Genomic DNA, 13059 nt, shown 5'->3' on the forward strand with positions numbered 1-13059 from the left:
TTTCACCCTACTTTTTCACTGGTTTTATCCCTCTCCTTTCATTCTTCTTTGTTTTAGACTTTCCTGGAGTAAGTAGAATGTGAACCCAATAACACTGGAGATCAGGTGAAACATTCTAGAATGCTCCAATTCAGCACCCTGCCAGTCTCAACACATTAAGAACTATATTACCTCCTCAGTCCTTTAAAAACCATAGGTGAATTCAGACTGCAAATTACTTAGGACACTGGTAAATGCCTCAGCTTTATCCCAAGTATGATATTTTGGGGCAAGTCCTTCCATATGGTCTAGCGTCTGGAATTAACCCACTGCTCACAAGAACCAAGAGCTCAATCTTTCCTGTTCTTCTGTACTAAGTCTGGAACATTTCTTTTTAACAAGAATAATATATAATTTGTTGGGGGCAAAATGCTGTATTAGGTCTTTTATCTTGTTTTTTTGACCTAACATACATGCATTTAGCCCCCAGCTTAGCCTTGGGCCAAACCAAGCTAAATGGGCTAACACAGAAAAACCTACAGGTCATTATAACTCCATGCAAGCTTTCTGTGAAATTCGTGATGGCTGAAGGTTTGTATGTGTCTCTAAAATATAAATCAATGCTATGTTACTAGATTTACCTTGGCAACAGAAAGCAAACAGCCTATCATTATTCCAGTATTGAATATTTTTATTTTTGTAAATTATAACTATTATTTTTTCTCTCCACCTTCAGTTCTAAAAATGTGGTTTCACATTTCATTTAATGCTAAATGGTTCATTACATAGAGTAGCAACTTAGTTCTCTTATTATGGTGTTATCTTTCACTTTGTCAAAATATGTCTACTTGATAAGAAATCTGACAGAAGTTGCTTATGATGGGATCACTAACAGCCATCAGTTTCTCTCTAGCAAATGAAACTGTAACCATGGAAACGGCCTTTTTTTGCCAGAATGAAAATGAGACAGCACTCTGCTGCAGCCATTAGTAGAATACACAAATGTCCCTCAAGGCAAACATCTAAAGCAAATGGACTGCAAAGTAAGGAGCACTAATTTCTATTTATTTAGGATTTGTAAACCTAGCAGAGCAAGATATTAACAAAGGAACAAACAAAGGAGGTTAAAAAAAGATGTTTGTGTTTTTCTTTGCATGTACAAAACTCCTTATATTAAATAAATATTTGATTCTGATTTTATATAAGTATAAGCTTCAATAATAGCAACAGCACTACACTCATATAACACTGGAATCTGAGAGTCCCTATTACACACCAAGAATAAAAAGGTATTTTAAATTATAAGTAGTTTTTATAATCTCATTTTTGAGAATGGGCATTTTGCTGCAAACTATCAAAAACTCAAAATACAGAATATCCCTTTTCTGATACTTTAATTTTCAAAGAGCCCTTTTCATTCTGATAAGATAAGTAGAGGCTGATAAGGCTATTCTAAAAACTGTCAGCAATCGGCCATAAGCTGTCAAAAACCTTTCAAGTGTCAGATTCTCCTTACTGTCCTCTTTATTCACTACTGCACCCATCTCACTATAAACTACTCACTGAATGCATAGATTCTTTTGACAGATGTGGATTAGGTGAGGGGTCTTAAGCCATCTATGATATAGCTCAATAAGATATATCTTAACTCGTTTGCCTTTTCCCTCCAAACCAAAAATCTTAGTTACTTTGGGAACCAAAGTGTTATGTCTCTTTTTTATTTCCACTTCATTGAATAAACTAAAGATAACATTTTCCAGTAAGAGAATTAGTTTGTTAACTAAAATTGTATAGATAATTAATTCATAGCTAGAGATGGGTTGGAATCATAATGTCAATTACTTACAGATACCTTGGGGTGCTCCAAATACCTGTGTGCCTGTAAATATGGCAAAACAACATGCTGAGACAGCCACTTTCAGGGAGCAGTTTCTTACAATGTTAGAAATACCCACCATTGTTCTGATATGCTCCATATAGGTCAGGTTTAAGATATGCTTGTGGTACTATATGGGAAAAATTGCATACCGCCTGCTTGCTGGGTGTAGCTATAAAAATAAGGAATTGGTGATGATCACATAAAAACACTGGCCTTAGGTGGATCCTAAAGCAAAGTGCCCAGACTTCTGTAAACCTGCAATATTTGGCCAATTGTGCTATGTAAGTGGTACTTAAATATGAATTAGATATGTTGCAGGTGTACCATAAAAGTAGTGAGTAATTAATGTGGCACAATGAAGACCATCGCCTAACCATGTGCAGATAAATTATTTGCATAACAGCCTGGCAGATTGCCCCTTAAAATATTTGCACTCAAATCAAAGCACCCATTCAAATAAACATGGGTAAGGGGAGAGCTTTCTTGATTCCACCCCCCTTGATATTCCCTTCTTTTAAATGAGCTAATCATGGAACTAGTTAGAAATACATCAATAATTGCAGGTTAACTTTGCAGACTAAGCTGCTAAAAGCTTTTTCAGACTCAAATAGGTATCTTCCTGATTAGAAATATGTTAAAAACAAACAAACACCAAAAAACCATACAAACACCAAAAAACTACCTTGAATGACTGAAGAAACTGGAAGAAAAATATAGCAATTTTCAACTTTTTTCGTGTTTTGCTAATATAACAGGCAGCTCTGCACCTGTGAACTGTATACCTTGTCTCACTACACAACTATGTGAATGAAATGGACACACTGACACACAAAATATTTTAAGAAACTCGGCAAATGCTCCACACAAACTGGGTATTCAATAAAAGTAGTGGGTTTTTTACCCACAAAAGCTTATGTCCAAATAAATCTGTTAGTCTTTAAGGTGCACCAGTACTCCTCGTTGTTTTTGTGGATACAGACTAACACAGCTACCCCTCTGATTCAATAGCTGCTAGAAACTGAAGTGCATCAGATTAAATTCTGCCCAGGACAGGCCACTAACAGTGGGGATTCAACAGGGTACTTGCTAGCCCACCATAAAATTTGGCATCTCCAGAAAAACAAAATGCGATGTGATAGTTAAGGAACACATTCATAGGAGGCTTGAGGTCGCCTTGAGAGTATTTTACATGATATTATGTTATATTTTCTCTGAGCTTGCACCTCACACAGTTCATCAAGTTGGTGCTTGTTGTCACTAGAGATTTTTTAACCTAATACTTAGTTGATTGGCATTAATTTGAGGTAGTTATCACATTTGTAAAAACTAGTATGGACTAGTTAGTTCCAGACTACAGACATTTGTAGTTTACCCTAGGCTGATCCCAAGAGTAAACCACAAACATTCATGCAGAGAACAAATAAGTGAAAAGCGTCAAGACTAACCTTTACAAATAAGTCTCTTAAATCAGGAGTACTTGTGGCACCTTAAAGACTAACAAATTTATTTTAGCATGAGCTTTCGTGAGCTGCAGCTCACTTCTTCGGGGGTCCGCCAAGCCTGGCTGGCATTAGACTCACAGTCTGGGGTCCCAAGCCTCAACACCTGGGGCTGAAGCTGAAGCCTGAGCAACTTAGCTTCACAGTTCCCCCTATGGCGTGGGGCCCTGGGCAATTGCCCTGCTTCCTACCCCTTAATGCTGGCCCTGGCTTTTATATGGAGAAAAACAGTTGTTTTGGCACAGGTGGGCCATAGAGTGTTTATAGCAGGGGGGAGGGGAGGAAGGGGGCTCAGAAAGAAAAAGGTTGAGAACCCCTGGCTTAAATTAATTGGCAACCAGTTATCTGGAGGTTAAAAACTCCAGTGTAGACATACACTTGGTGTAGAGGAGAGAGAGAGTTGAGGAAATTCCAGTGCAAAATGTCACCATTTGTGCTGCTAACTTTCACTATGTGCCAAATAATTGAAATTTTACAAAAAGCTGTGTTTCACCCCAAAAGAGCAATAAAGCAAAACCAAGGAACTCAATCAAACTCTGTGACTGGTTAAATGGAGATGATAATACGGTCACAGTTCAAGACCACTGCCCCTGTACTTCCCCTCAGTGGTTCAGTGAGGCCACCAACTCTCAGGCCTCCAGATCCCTAGTAGTTGTATTTTTTTGGGTGGAAACCCATGTCTACCTCCCTCTTAACCAGGGTATTCCCAGGCTGAACTACCTGCCTACCCTGTGTTATTCTCACCAAAGGACAGACCTGCTTGCATTCTCTTCAGAGACTGGCAACAGTGTGTAACTGCCCACAGTTAAGCCATCACACAGCTCTTTCTATGCAAGCTTATTTATTCTTTGGGTAAAAGCACTACAGAGAATGCATATTAAAACTAATAAAATAATCTACACACGTTACCAGAGATCACCCACCCAGCTGAAACACGGGTGCTGGCAGGAGCAGTCCGTCAAAACCCCACAAAGGGGTCTCTTCTATGGTAACAAGTTCAGAACTGCCTCAGCTAAGAACTATCCCCCTCAGAAAAAGTTTAGTCCACCCGTTGTACAGGTCAGGGATCTTTGATCTGGAATTTCCAGGAGTAAATAATCAGTAGACAATCATTTTTTCTTCCTAGGGCATATCTTCAAGAGGCCTCCCAATTACAACCAAGAAAACTCACTTCACACATAGTGTCCCAAAGCGTTCTTTGAAGTTCCTGACATTTACATAAGGCAATTTCCTAGAAAAGATACATACAATCCTACAATAACATATAAACAATTGTATTTTCAATACAATGGACCTGTAACAGAGTCCTCTGAGGGCCAGGTGGCCTTAGTGCATCCAGTTTGCAGTCTCACAACTCCCATCAGGAAGGTACTTCAGTCCAGTTCCTAATCCTTGTATGTGGCTTATCTTCACCTTGGGGTTTTCAGCGTCCTTACCCTTCCCTTACTAGCAGGGAGGCTGGGGTGGAAATGAGGCTTTTGGCCCTCCTGCAACAAGGACAGTTGGCAGGGGAACCTGGGCCCTCCAACTCCACAGGGCTCCAACCCAGGACCTTAGTAGAATGTCCCTGGAGCTGACTTCCTGGGTCACTTCCTACCATCTCTCTCTCCCAATATCTCCATGTCCACTATAAGATAGCAAAAGAAAAAAAATAACAACTAATCCTTCAGCCCCAACCGTGCTCAGCAAGTAGTTGTCTTCCTCACAGGGCAGCTTCTTCAGCACCCTTTTTCGAGAGCCCTCAGGGTAGGGCTGCCTTCCTCCCCCTTCTGGGAGGAGTTGCTCTCTTTTAAGATTGATCTGCAGACCTGAGGGACAGGGCTATCTGGATGCAGTATTGTCCTTTAACTCCCGAGGACCCCGTGTGGGATTTGTATGCCCAGTCACAGAAGCTCAAAGGTGTTAAGACTAATTCAATAAGGTTTAACTTAAATCAATAAAGTTTATTCAGGATAGTGCAGGAAATTGCCATCTGTTACAAATACTTAAATAGGTTAGTATCCTAAGGGCTGTAATACTTCGGTGTAATTCTGGTTGTTGGGTTTGGTGTGGAGGTGGTTGAGTTTTGTTTAGTGGCCTGTGATATTTAGGAGATCAGACTATATTATCTGGTGGTCCCATCTGGCTTTTTAGATTATGATTCTGTTGTGCTGTATTGAGGACTGTGTTGGAATTGCAAGTCATCACTTTGAGAGTGGGGGTATTTTCTAGTCCTGCTTGTAAGCTAGGGGCTCTGTAGGGAAGTGTGTGTGAGCTGAGTCTACCAGCAAGATATTTGTCGGCCTCGAATAAGGTGGGTAAGTTGTTACTCTCTGTTTTAGGTAGCAGCCTGCTTTGTCTGTTTCTATTTATATGTTCTGAATTCTAAGAAATGAAGTTGTATTACACTGCATCCTTTCAGCAAGAATACCTGATGGTTTTATCTAACTTCTCTATGTGTATACTATGCAACATAACATCTATAACTATGACTTGCCTTAGAGGAGTTTTTTGAGGTGAAGGTCTTGTCTTCACACAAAAGTGTAGAAGTATATTTAAACAGTACAACCCTCCCAGTGTTGGCACAGTTACAAAAGTATTTATATTGGTAAGCTTATTCTTGTATGGGAAGGGGAATAAACATACTGATCTGAGCACATGTATACTGATATAACTGTATCCACCTTAGAGATTGTGCTGGTAAAAAAACTATATCAGTACAAAATCACGGTCCTAAGCAACATATTTATAGTGATACAAAAACTGGGAATAGACCAGGCCCAAACTAATGATGGGTTGTAAGGTGCTTTCAGATCCTTTGATGGAGGCACTTTAATGAGAACAAAGTGTTATTTAGGGTTGGATTGTGATATTCCTACGCTCATCAAGTAATACCTTACTCCATTCACTTTAATGGGGACAGCATGTGGAGAAAGGTGTTAGTCAATATGAGTCAGGGCGTTGCCCTAAGTATCTAGTTGACCTATGTTGTTTGACCTGCCTGGTATCCAAACAAGACCAGGTTGAGTTTTTGGAATAATCCTTCAGTACCAACAAAGGGAAAAAGAAGAAAAACATGAGATAAAATCAAATTAATGAGAAGAAGAAAAAGATAATGTTCTTTTTAACTGTGCTGTGCAGTGACTATCTTTCCAGTGAATCCAACTCTTAACCCACCTTGAATCAGTCAGAGTAGACTGCACTTCGCTCTATGACTTGAGTATCAGTGGTGCATGTAGAGATGTGACTACCTGGCACAAATGTGTCACCTTCTATATACTGTACTAGGTATACATCCAGGGGCCAATGTTTTGATGAGGAGAGATTAGAAAGAGAGCAGCTGACCTACTGAATTTAAATTTAGCTGTCCTCATTGATGCTGTGGCCAGTTCTGTTCTTCACAAGGTAAATTACAGGAGCAGAAATGTAATCTGGAAGGTTTCTGGATCCATCTTTTGAAAAATGACTCATTCAACACTGGAGTGCACTAAACAGGGTGCAGCAAAACAACTGAGTATCATGTGTACTATGCACTCTTCACTGTTTTGTCAAGTAAGATATTTTATACGTACCTAATGGCCACTGGTGACTTCAATTCTTTCTACAGTGAAGAGCTTGCCCTGAACATATGTTAAAACAGAAATATTCCTTGACTGATATAGAAATCCTACCTCCCACAGAAGAGCTAAGAAAAGTTCCAAGCTACCCACATGCTTGTTAGCATTCAGAAATAGTTCACATTTAACTATTTTCACAGAGCCTGCTGGTGATCCTAGTGATGTCAGCAAGTCTGTTACTATTTAATTTTTCAATCCCATCATTTTCCAAGAATTTTTTTTGTTTCATGAGATGTAGCTGATGTGGAAACTCAAGGAAAGAAGGGATGTGAAAAGTGATATTTAGAAATGCAGATGATGCCATGGTCTCCAGCACTTTGTTTAAGAGAATATTCCTTTAGTGATTCTTGTCTGCATGATGTATAAATCCAGTGCCCTGGACAAATGGATCAAACAATGTGACTAATATATTATATACCCCATTTGTGCCTTCAAAACAGCTCATTCTTTCTGGAGTGGAAGGGCACATTAGAAGCTAGGTTTTGTATCATTCTGGGGTGTCTAGCTGTCTCCTTTGGTTTCAAACTCACTTTCAGATTTTCCCAGTCAGAGTTGCAGATACTAAGCTGGGTAAGTGGCAATTCATGGCAAATATCTACATCATATGAATAATTTAAATTGGTGACATTTATTCACTAAATTAGCATAAAGTATTCCAGTTAGTGAAAGTGAGGATAACACCCCCATCTCTAATATTGTGCTCAACAATATGCATAGGCAGATGCTGATGTTTTAGAAGCTTCTTTAATTATCTCTTTAGATACCCCTATGGCTCACCACCATAATAGCTGAACATTATAGAGTTCTAATATCTTGGAACCCACTGGTATGGCTATATTTTCTTCTGAAATTGTCCCTGAATTTCCTGGGGTTCACAAAATTGATAAATATGTACCACTGTTATATGCCAACCCTGACACATGTTTGTACCACAGTTATTATGCAAGATGTCATTGATCAGCAAGTGTAAAAAGATTAGTACACAGAATCTGGTTATACCAGAACTGGAAGTCTGAAAGATATCCTAGTGTGACGCAGTGCAGGGGATGAATAGATGAGCCTGCACTCTGATCACTCAGATGTTAATTAGTTCTCCTTGGGAAAGCTGATGGGCGTAATTAAATAATCGAGCTGGCTGGAAGAATGGGATAGGGAGTCATTTACCCTATCAGCACAATGCTGATAAAGAGGTGTAAAGGAAGTCCCAAGGGTGGAGAGAGGGGTTTAAGGCTAGTTGAGCCCAGTTACATGGAGACTTCAAGGGAGGGAGACCTCTATTCCACTCAGGTCCTTGGGAGAGGGCCAAAAAGCCTGGTGTTGCTGTAAATAGACTGTTGCTTGGGGTTTATTGTGGAAATGGTGGATAGAACTTAAAATAAGTGGGTACTGTGAAGGCACAACCACTGGAGCCCATGCAGTTTCTGGGACAAAGGCAGCAGAGGAGCCTCCCTCCATTACACCTAGTCTCCAATGATCGATATGTAATTAATTCTTTGACTCATAGTCAGTACACCTGTGGTGTTCTGATCATGATAACCATCAGCTTGCTTCAAATAAAGATCTGCTCTTCTACGTACAGCTTCATGTGCAGCTTTTTCTTAGAAGAACTGGCAAGAAGGAGTACAGTAACAGAGGTCAGCTCCAGCCATGAACTTTATGAATTGTTTAGTGGCACATTAAAGGGCAGTGTCAATTCACATTCAAGTCTGAAATGATCTTATTTCAAGCCTGTACAGAGGGATGATTCCCCGTGTATTTGATTTTCTTGGTCAAGATTTAATTCATTGATGGGTGCCACTCTCACTTTGTACCCACTGTGTAGAAGTTTTCTGGCTTCACTTTTCTATACTCTGTAACAATGTTTTTTCAATTTCAGAAGTGCTACTAAGTACTTGGAAATTAATAAATATTAGGAAGAAAACACAGAGATCAGACAGGATTCAGGAACAGCGCTAATGGACAAGCCTCCTCATTCTCAGCCTCTGGTTACCAAGCCCTTTCCCACTGAAACCAATGGTTCCTCTGTAAGCATCATTTCAGAATGCAAATCTCTAGGTGTCTACTCATTGTCCTTTAACATTCTGAAATGTGTAGTCAATGGTCTAACAGCTAGTTATAGGATCAAGGTAACAATTGCTAGACTGCTGGCTTCTTTAGCGTCAACACTTTCAGTACCTCTTGCAGGTTAGAGAGTTACATATTGTCTGTGATTTGTCTGAAAATTGGTTGAAACTGTAGTAAAGAACAGAATTAGCAGACATAAAGATGAACATGATATGTTGGGGAAGAATCAACATGGCTTTTGTAAAAGGAAAGCATGCCTCACCAATCTGTTACAATTCTTTGAAGGGGGTCAACAAACATGTGGACAAGGGTGATCCAGTCGATAAAGTGTACTTGGACTTTCAGAAAGCCTTTGACAAGATCCCTCCCTCTCACAGTGGAGAGAAGTAAATAGCGTTGTCCTCCAATGAACTGTACTGGGACCAGTGCTGTTCAACATATTCATAAATAATCTGAAGAAAGGGTAAACAGTGAAGTGGCAAAGTCTGCAGATGATACAAAATTACTCAGGATAGTTAAGTCCAAACCTGATTGTGAAGAGTTACAAAGGGATCTCACAAAAATGGGCAAGAAAATAGCAGATGAAATCCAATGTTGATAAACGCAAAGTAATTCACATTGGAAAACATAATTCCAACTATGAGTACAATATGATAGAGTCTAAATTAGCTGTTACCATTCAAGAAAGAGAACATGGTGTCATTATGGATAGTTCTCTGAAAACATCCACTCAGGGTGTAGCAGCAGTCAAAAAAGCTAACCAAATTTGTGGACCCATTAGGAAAGGGATAGATAATAAGACAGAAAATATCACAATGCCACGATATAGATCCATGGTATGCCCAACAACTTGAACACTGTGTGCAGTTCTGATTGTCCCATCTTGAAAAAGATAGATTAGAATTGAAAAAAGTACAGAGAAATGCAACAAAAATTATTAGGACTATGGAACAGCTTCCATTTGAGGACAGATTAAAAAGACTGGGACTTTTCATCTTGGAAAAGAGACAACTAAGGGGAAATATGATAAAGGTTTATAAAATCATGAATGGTGTGGGGAAAGTGAATAGAGAAGTGTTATTTACTCCTTCCCATAACACCCAAACTAGGGGTCACCCAATGAAATTAATAGGCAGCAGGTTTAAAACAAACATAAGGAAGTACTTCTTCATACAACGCACAATCAACTTGTGAAACTTGTTGCTCTGGGTTTTCCCTAAACATCTGACTGCCAGTAGCTGGGACTGTATGACAGGGGATGGATTACTTAATAAATTGCATTGTTCTGTTCACTCCCTCTGAAGCCTCTGGCACTGGCCACTGTTAGGAAGAAGATACTAGGCTAGATGAACCATTGGTCTGACTCAGTGTGGTCATTCTTATGCATGACTTACTAATATGGTTTGCTGAATTTTATGTTTACAATTTTATTGTTGTCTTGCCAATGGTTCCTTACACAAAGTCCTCCTAAAAAGATATACTTCAAGATTCAGATCTTTCCATCCCACTTCTTTCACTTGGGTTGTTCAACAAGACTGAGGGACTGAGGATTCACGTTCATGTTTTCCATGATCCATGTCCTTCTCTGTAACTCAGAGGGAGGGTTGAGGAGCTGGATAGGCTAAACTTCAGTGAGATATCCTTTTATCTAGAAAGGAATCAACTGCATTCCTGCTTGTCACTGAAAGTTACTACCACAGGACTCTTTGCTGCTTTTAAAAATAGGATGTAACTGACTAGTATTTTCAGCTTTCAGAGCAAAATTTTGTTTGTCAGGAAATGGTGTGGGAGTATTTTACATATGCAGTGGAGGTGCAAAGTACAGAACAAAAATAACTCAACAAGAGAATAACAGCTTATCTTTGTTTAAACTATTTATAGAAGTGACAGTCTGGATCTACAGGCACAGCCTTTGGAGAATTGGGAAACCCTTCTTGAGTAGTTTTTAGAAACAGGACATGAATCAAGGTTTAATTTGGTATCGCGGAACCCTTCATCAGTTTTCATGACTGTTTCAGTCATCCATACTGCTTTCAGTTTAGTCAGACTTTGAAGAACAGTTAGGATAGATAATAGATAAGAAATTATGTAGAAGGCTTTTACCATGATGGATCCATTTAGGCACTTAAAATATCTAAGTTTACTTCTCTCCAAGATATCTCAATTTTCTTATGTAACGTTGAAATTACTTCTGTTTGCCTTGATTGCATTTCCATTTGCTTTCACTTCAGGATGTTTGGTTTTATTTTACAGTAAATATTTCACAAACGTGGAGACATTTCTGAATTATCCTCTGGCTCCATCAACAGAAATGCTAAATATAGTCTGCAGCAACAGTTGTCTTCATTAATATAATTTCAAAACAACAAACAGGATGCTCAGTGCATACTTATTTCTGCTATAAGACATCACATTTATAATTAAACTCAAATCCCAACTGAACAAAATACATTGCATTCAGCAAGGTTATTTATACTATCCTTTTAATTGTTGTTATTCCTCTTTTATTAGGCAGGGGAAAAATAATCACAGTGCATAGCATGACATTTGGGAAGATGTGTGTCTTTCTATAAGCATGTCATGTTGTCACAAACACTGTACACAGAGAAAAGGAGCTTTAGAAGAGCTCTGTTTTTATCACAACTTGCAATATACTTCTGGAATTAATAGACCCACACATGAAATAAAGAGATTCCTCACTGAAGGGCTTGTGGTACATTCTACCAAAAAGTCTCACTGTTTTTATACCATGGAAAACTTCTTGGTGCTTTAAAAATGAAGGAGGGGGGAAAAGGAGCTGTTTTTAAAGAGTAGTAAAGAAGATGATGGATTAAAGCAGATACAGACTGTTTGCAGTTATATAAGACTATTAGGGACCTTGCTTGTACTGGCTTTTGTAATTTGTTCATGCCCTACTTTATATAATTCAATCCATTGTGAACAAAAACATGAAAAAACAGAATAGTTCACTTTTCACTTTGTCAGCAAATTAAGAAAAGTATAAAAACAAACAGTAGTCATCATATTTGCTGAATATAGAAAGGAGTATTTTTCAAATCAAAGGAGTCTGAAAGGAACAGAAGGTTAAGAAGATTTTTTTTTTTTTACAATGAGCAGATGTGCTTGTTACTGTTGATGGACAAGCTTATCCATTTACATCAATTAATATCAACAGCAAGCACATCAATATAGAAGCTTGTCCTGACGCCTTGATTTTTTCCCATCTGACAGGTAATAGTAGGGCTGGGAAAATGTCACAACAATTTAGTCATGCCTCACTGGCTTTAACTAGTTCAGTGACAATGGGAATGCATCATGCTAAGATTTCTTATGATTCATAATGGTACTGCATTAGTTGGCTATTGCAGAGGATTTAAACCAGTCTTTGTCAATTAAGGGTTTAAGGTCAAATCCTCTTTATGGTTTTTTTCATTTGTGCATTAAGTAAAAGCAAGTTAAAATATTTATGAATGGCACTAAAATGTGGAAAGTTTCCTTTGGAATCTGTCTTTTCATATTGAGTCATAACTGAAACCAACTATGTTTGACAAAGAGAGGCTATTTCATCACATGGGTTGGCTTATCCCGCCCCTTTTTTAACCGTCTTAGTTACCATCTACTAGATTTTGGCTGAGAAACTTCTGTGTGTAGGAACCTGTCATCATAACTGTTTTAGAGTGTGAGAAGAAGTTATGCCTCAAGCACAGTTGACAATGAATATCAGAATATGACCATAATATTACTAAATTGCTACCATGTTCAGTGACCCAAGAAATGCTTAAATCTAAAAAAAAAAAAATTTATATGGGTCAGTCAAGGGGAGGTAGGGATGGGCTGTTTGTTACACCATCTGCAAAAAAAAAAAAAAAAAAAAAAAAAAGCAAATAATATATGCCAGCCCAGTAGCAGGGCAACAGCTCTCCAGTCTGCCATTTGTGAGGAACTCCATCCCTCGGCTATTAGGAGCCGGATGCATCTTGGGCTTGAAAATGTTTTGTCTGTGGAATATGAAGCAGAGAGAGGGAGTAGGATGCTGGCAGCA

The sequence above is a fragment of the Mauremys reevesii genome, linkage group 2 (assembly GCF_016161935.1).
Source record: "Mauremys reevesii isolate NIE-2019 linkage group 2, ASM1616193v1, whole genome shotgun sequence".
Classification (NCBI taxonomy): Eukaryota; Metazoa; Chordata; order Testudines; family Geoemydidae; genus Mauremys; species Mauremys reevesii.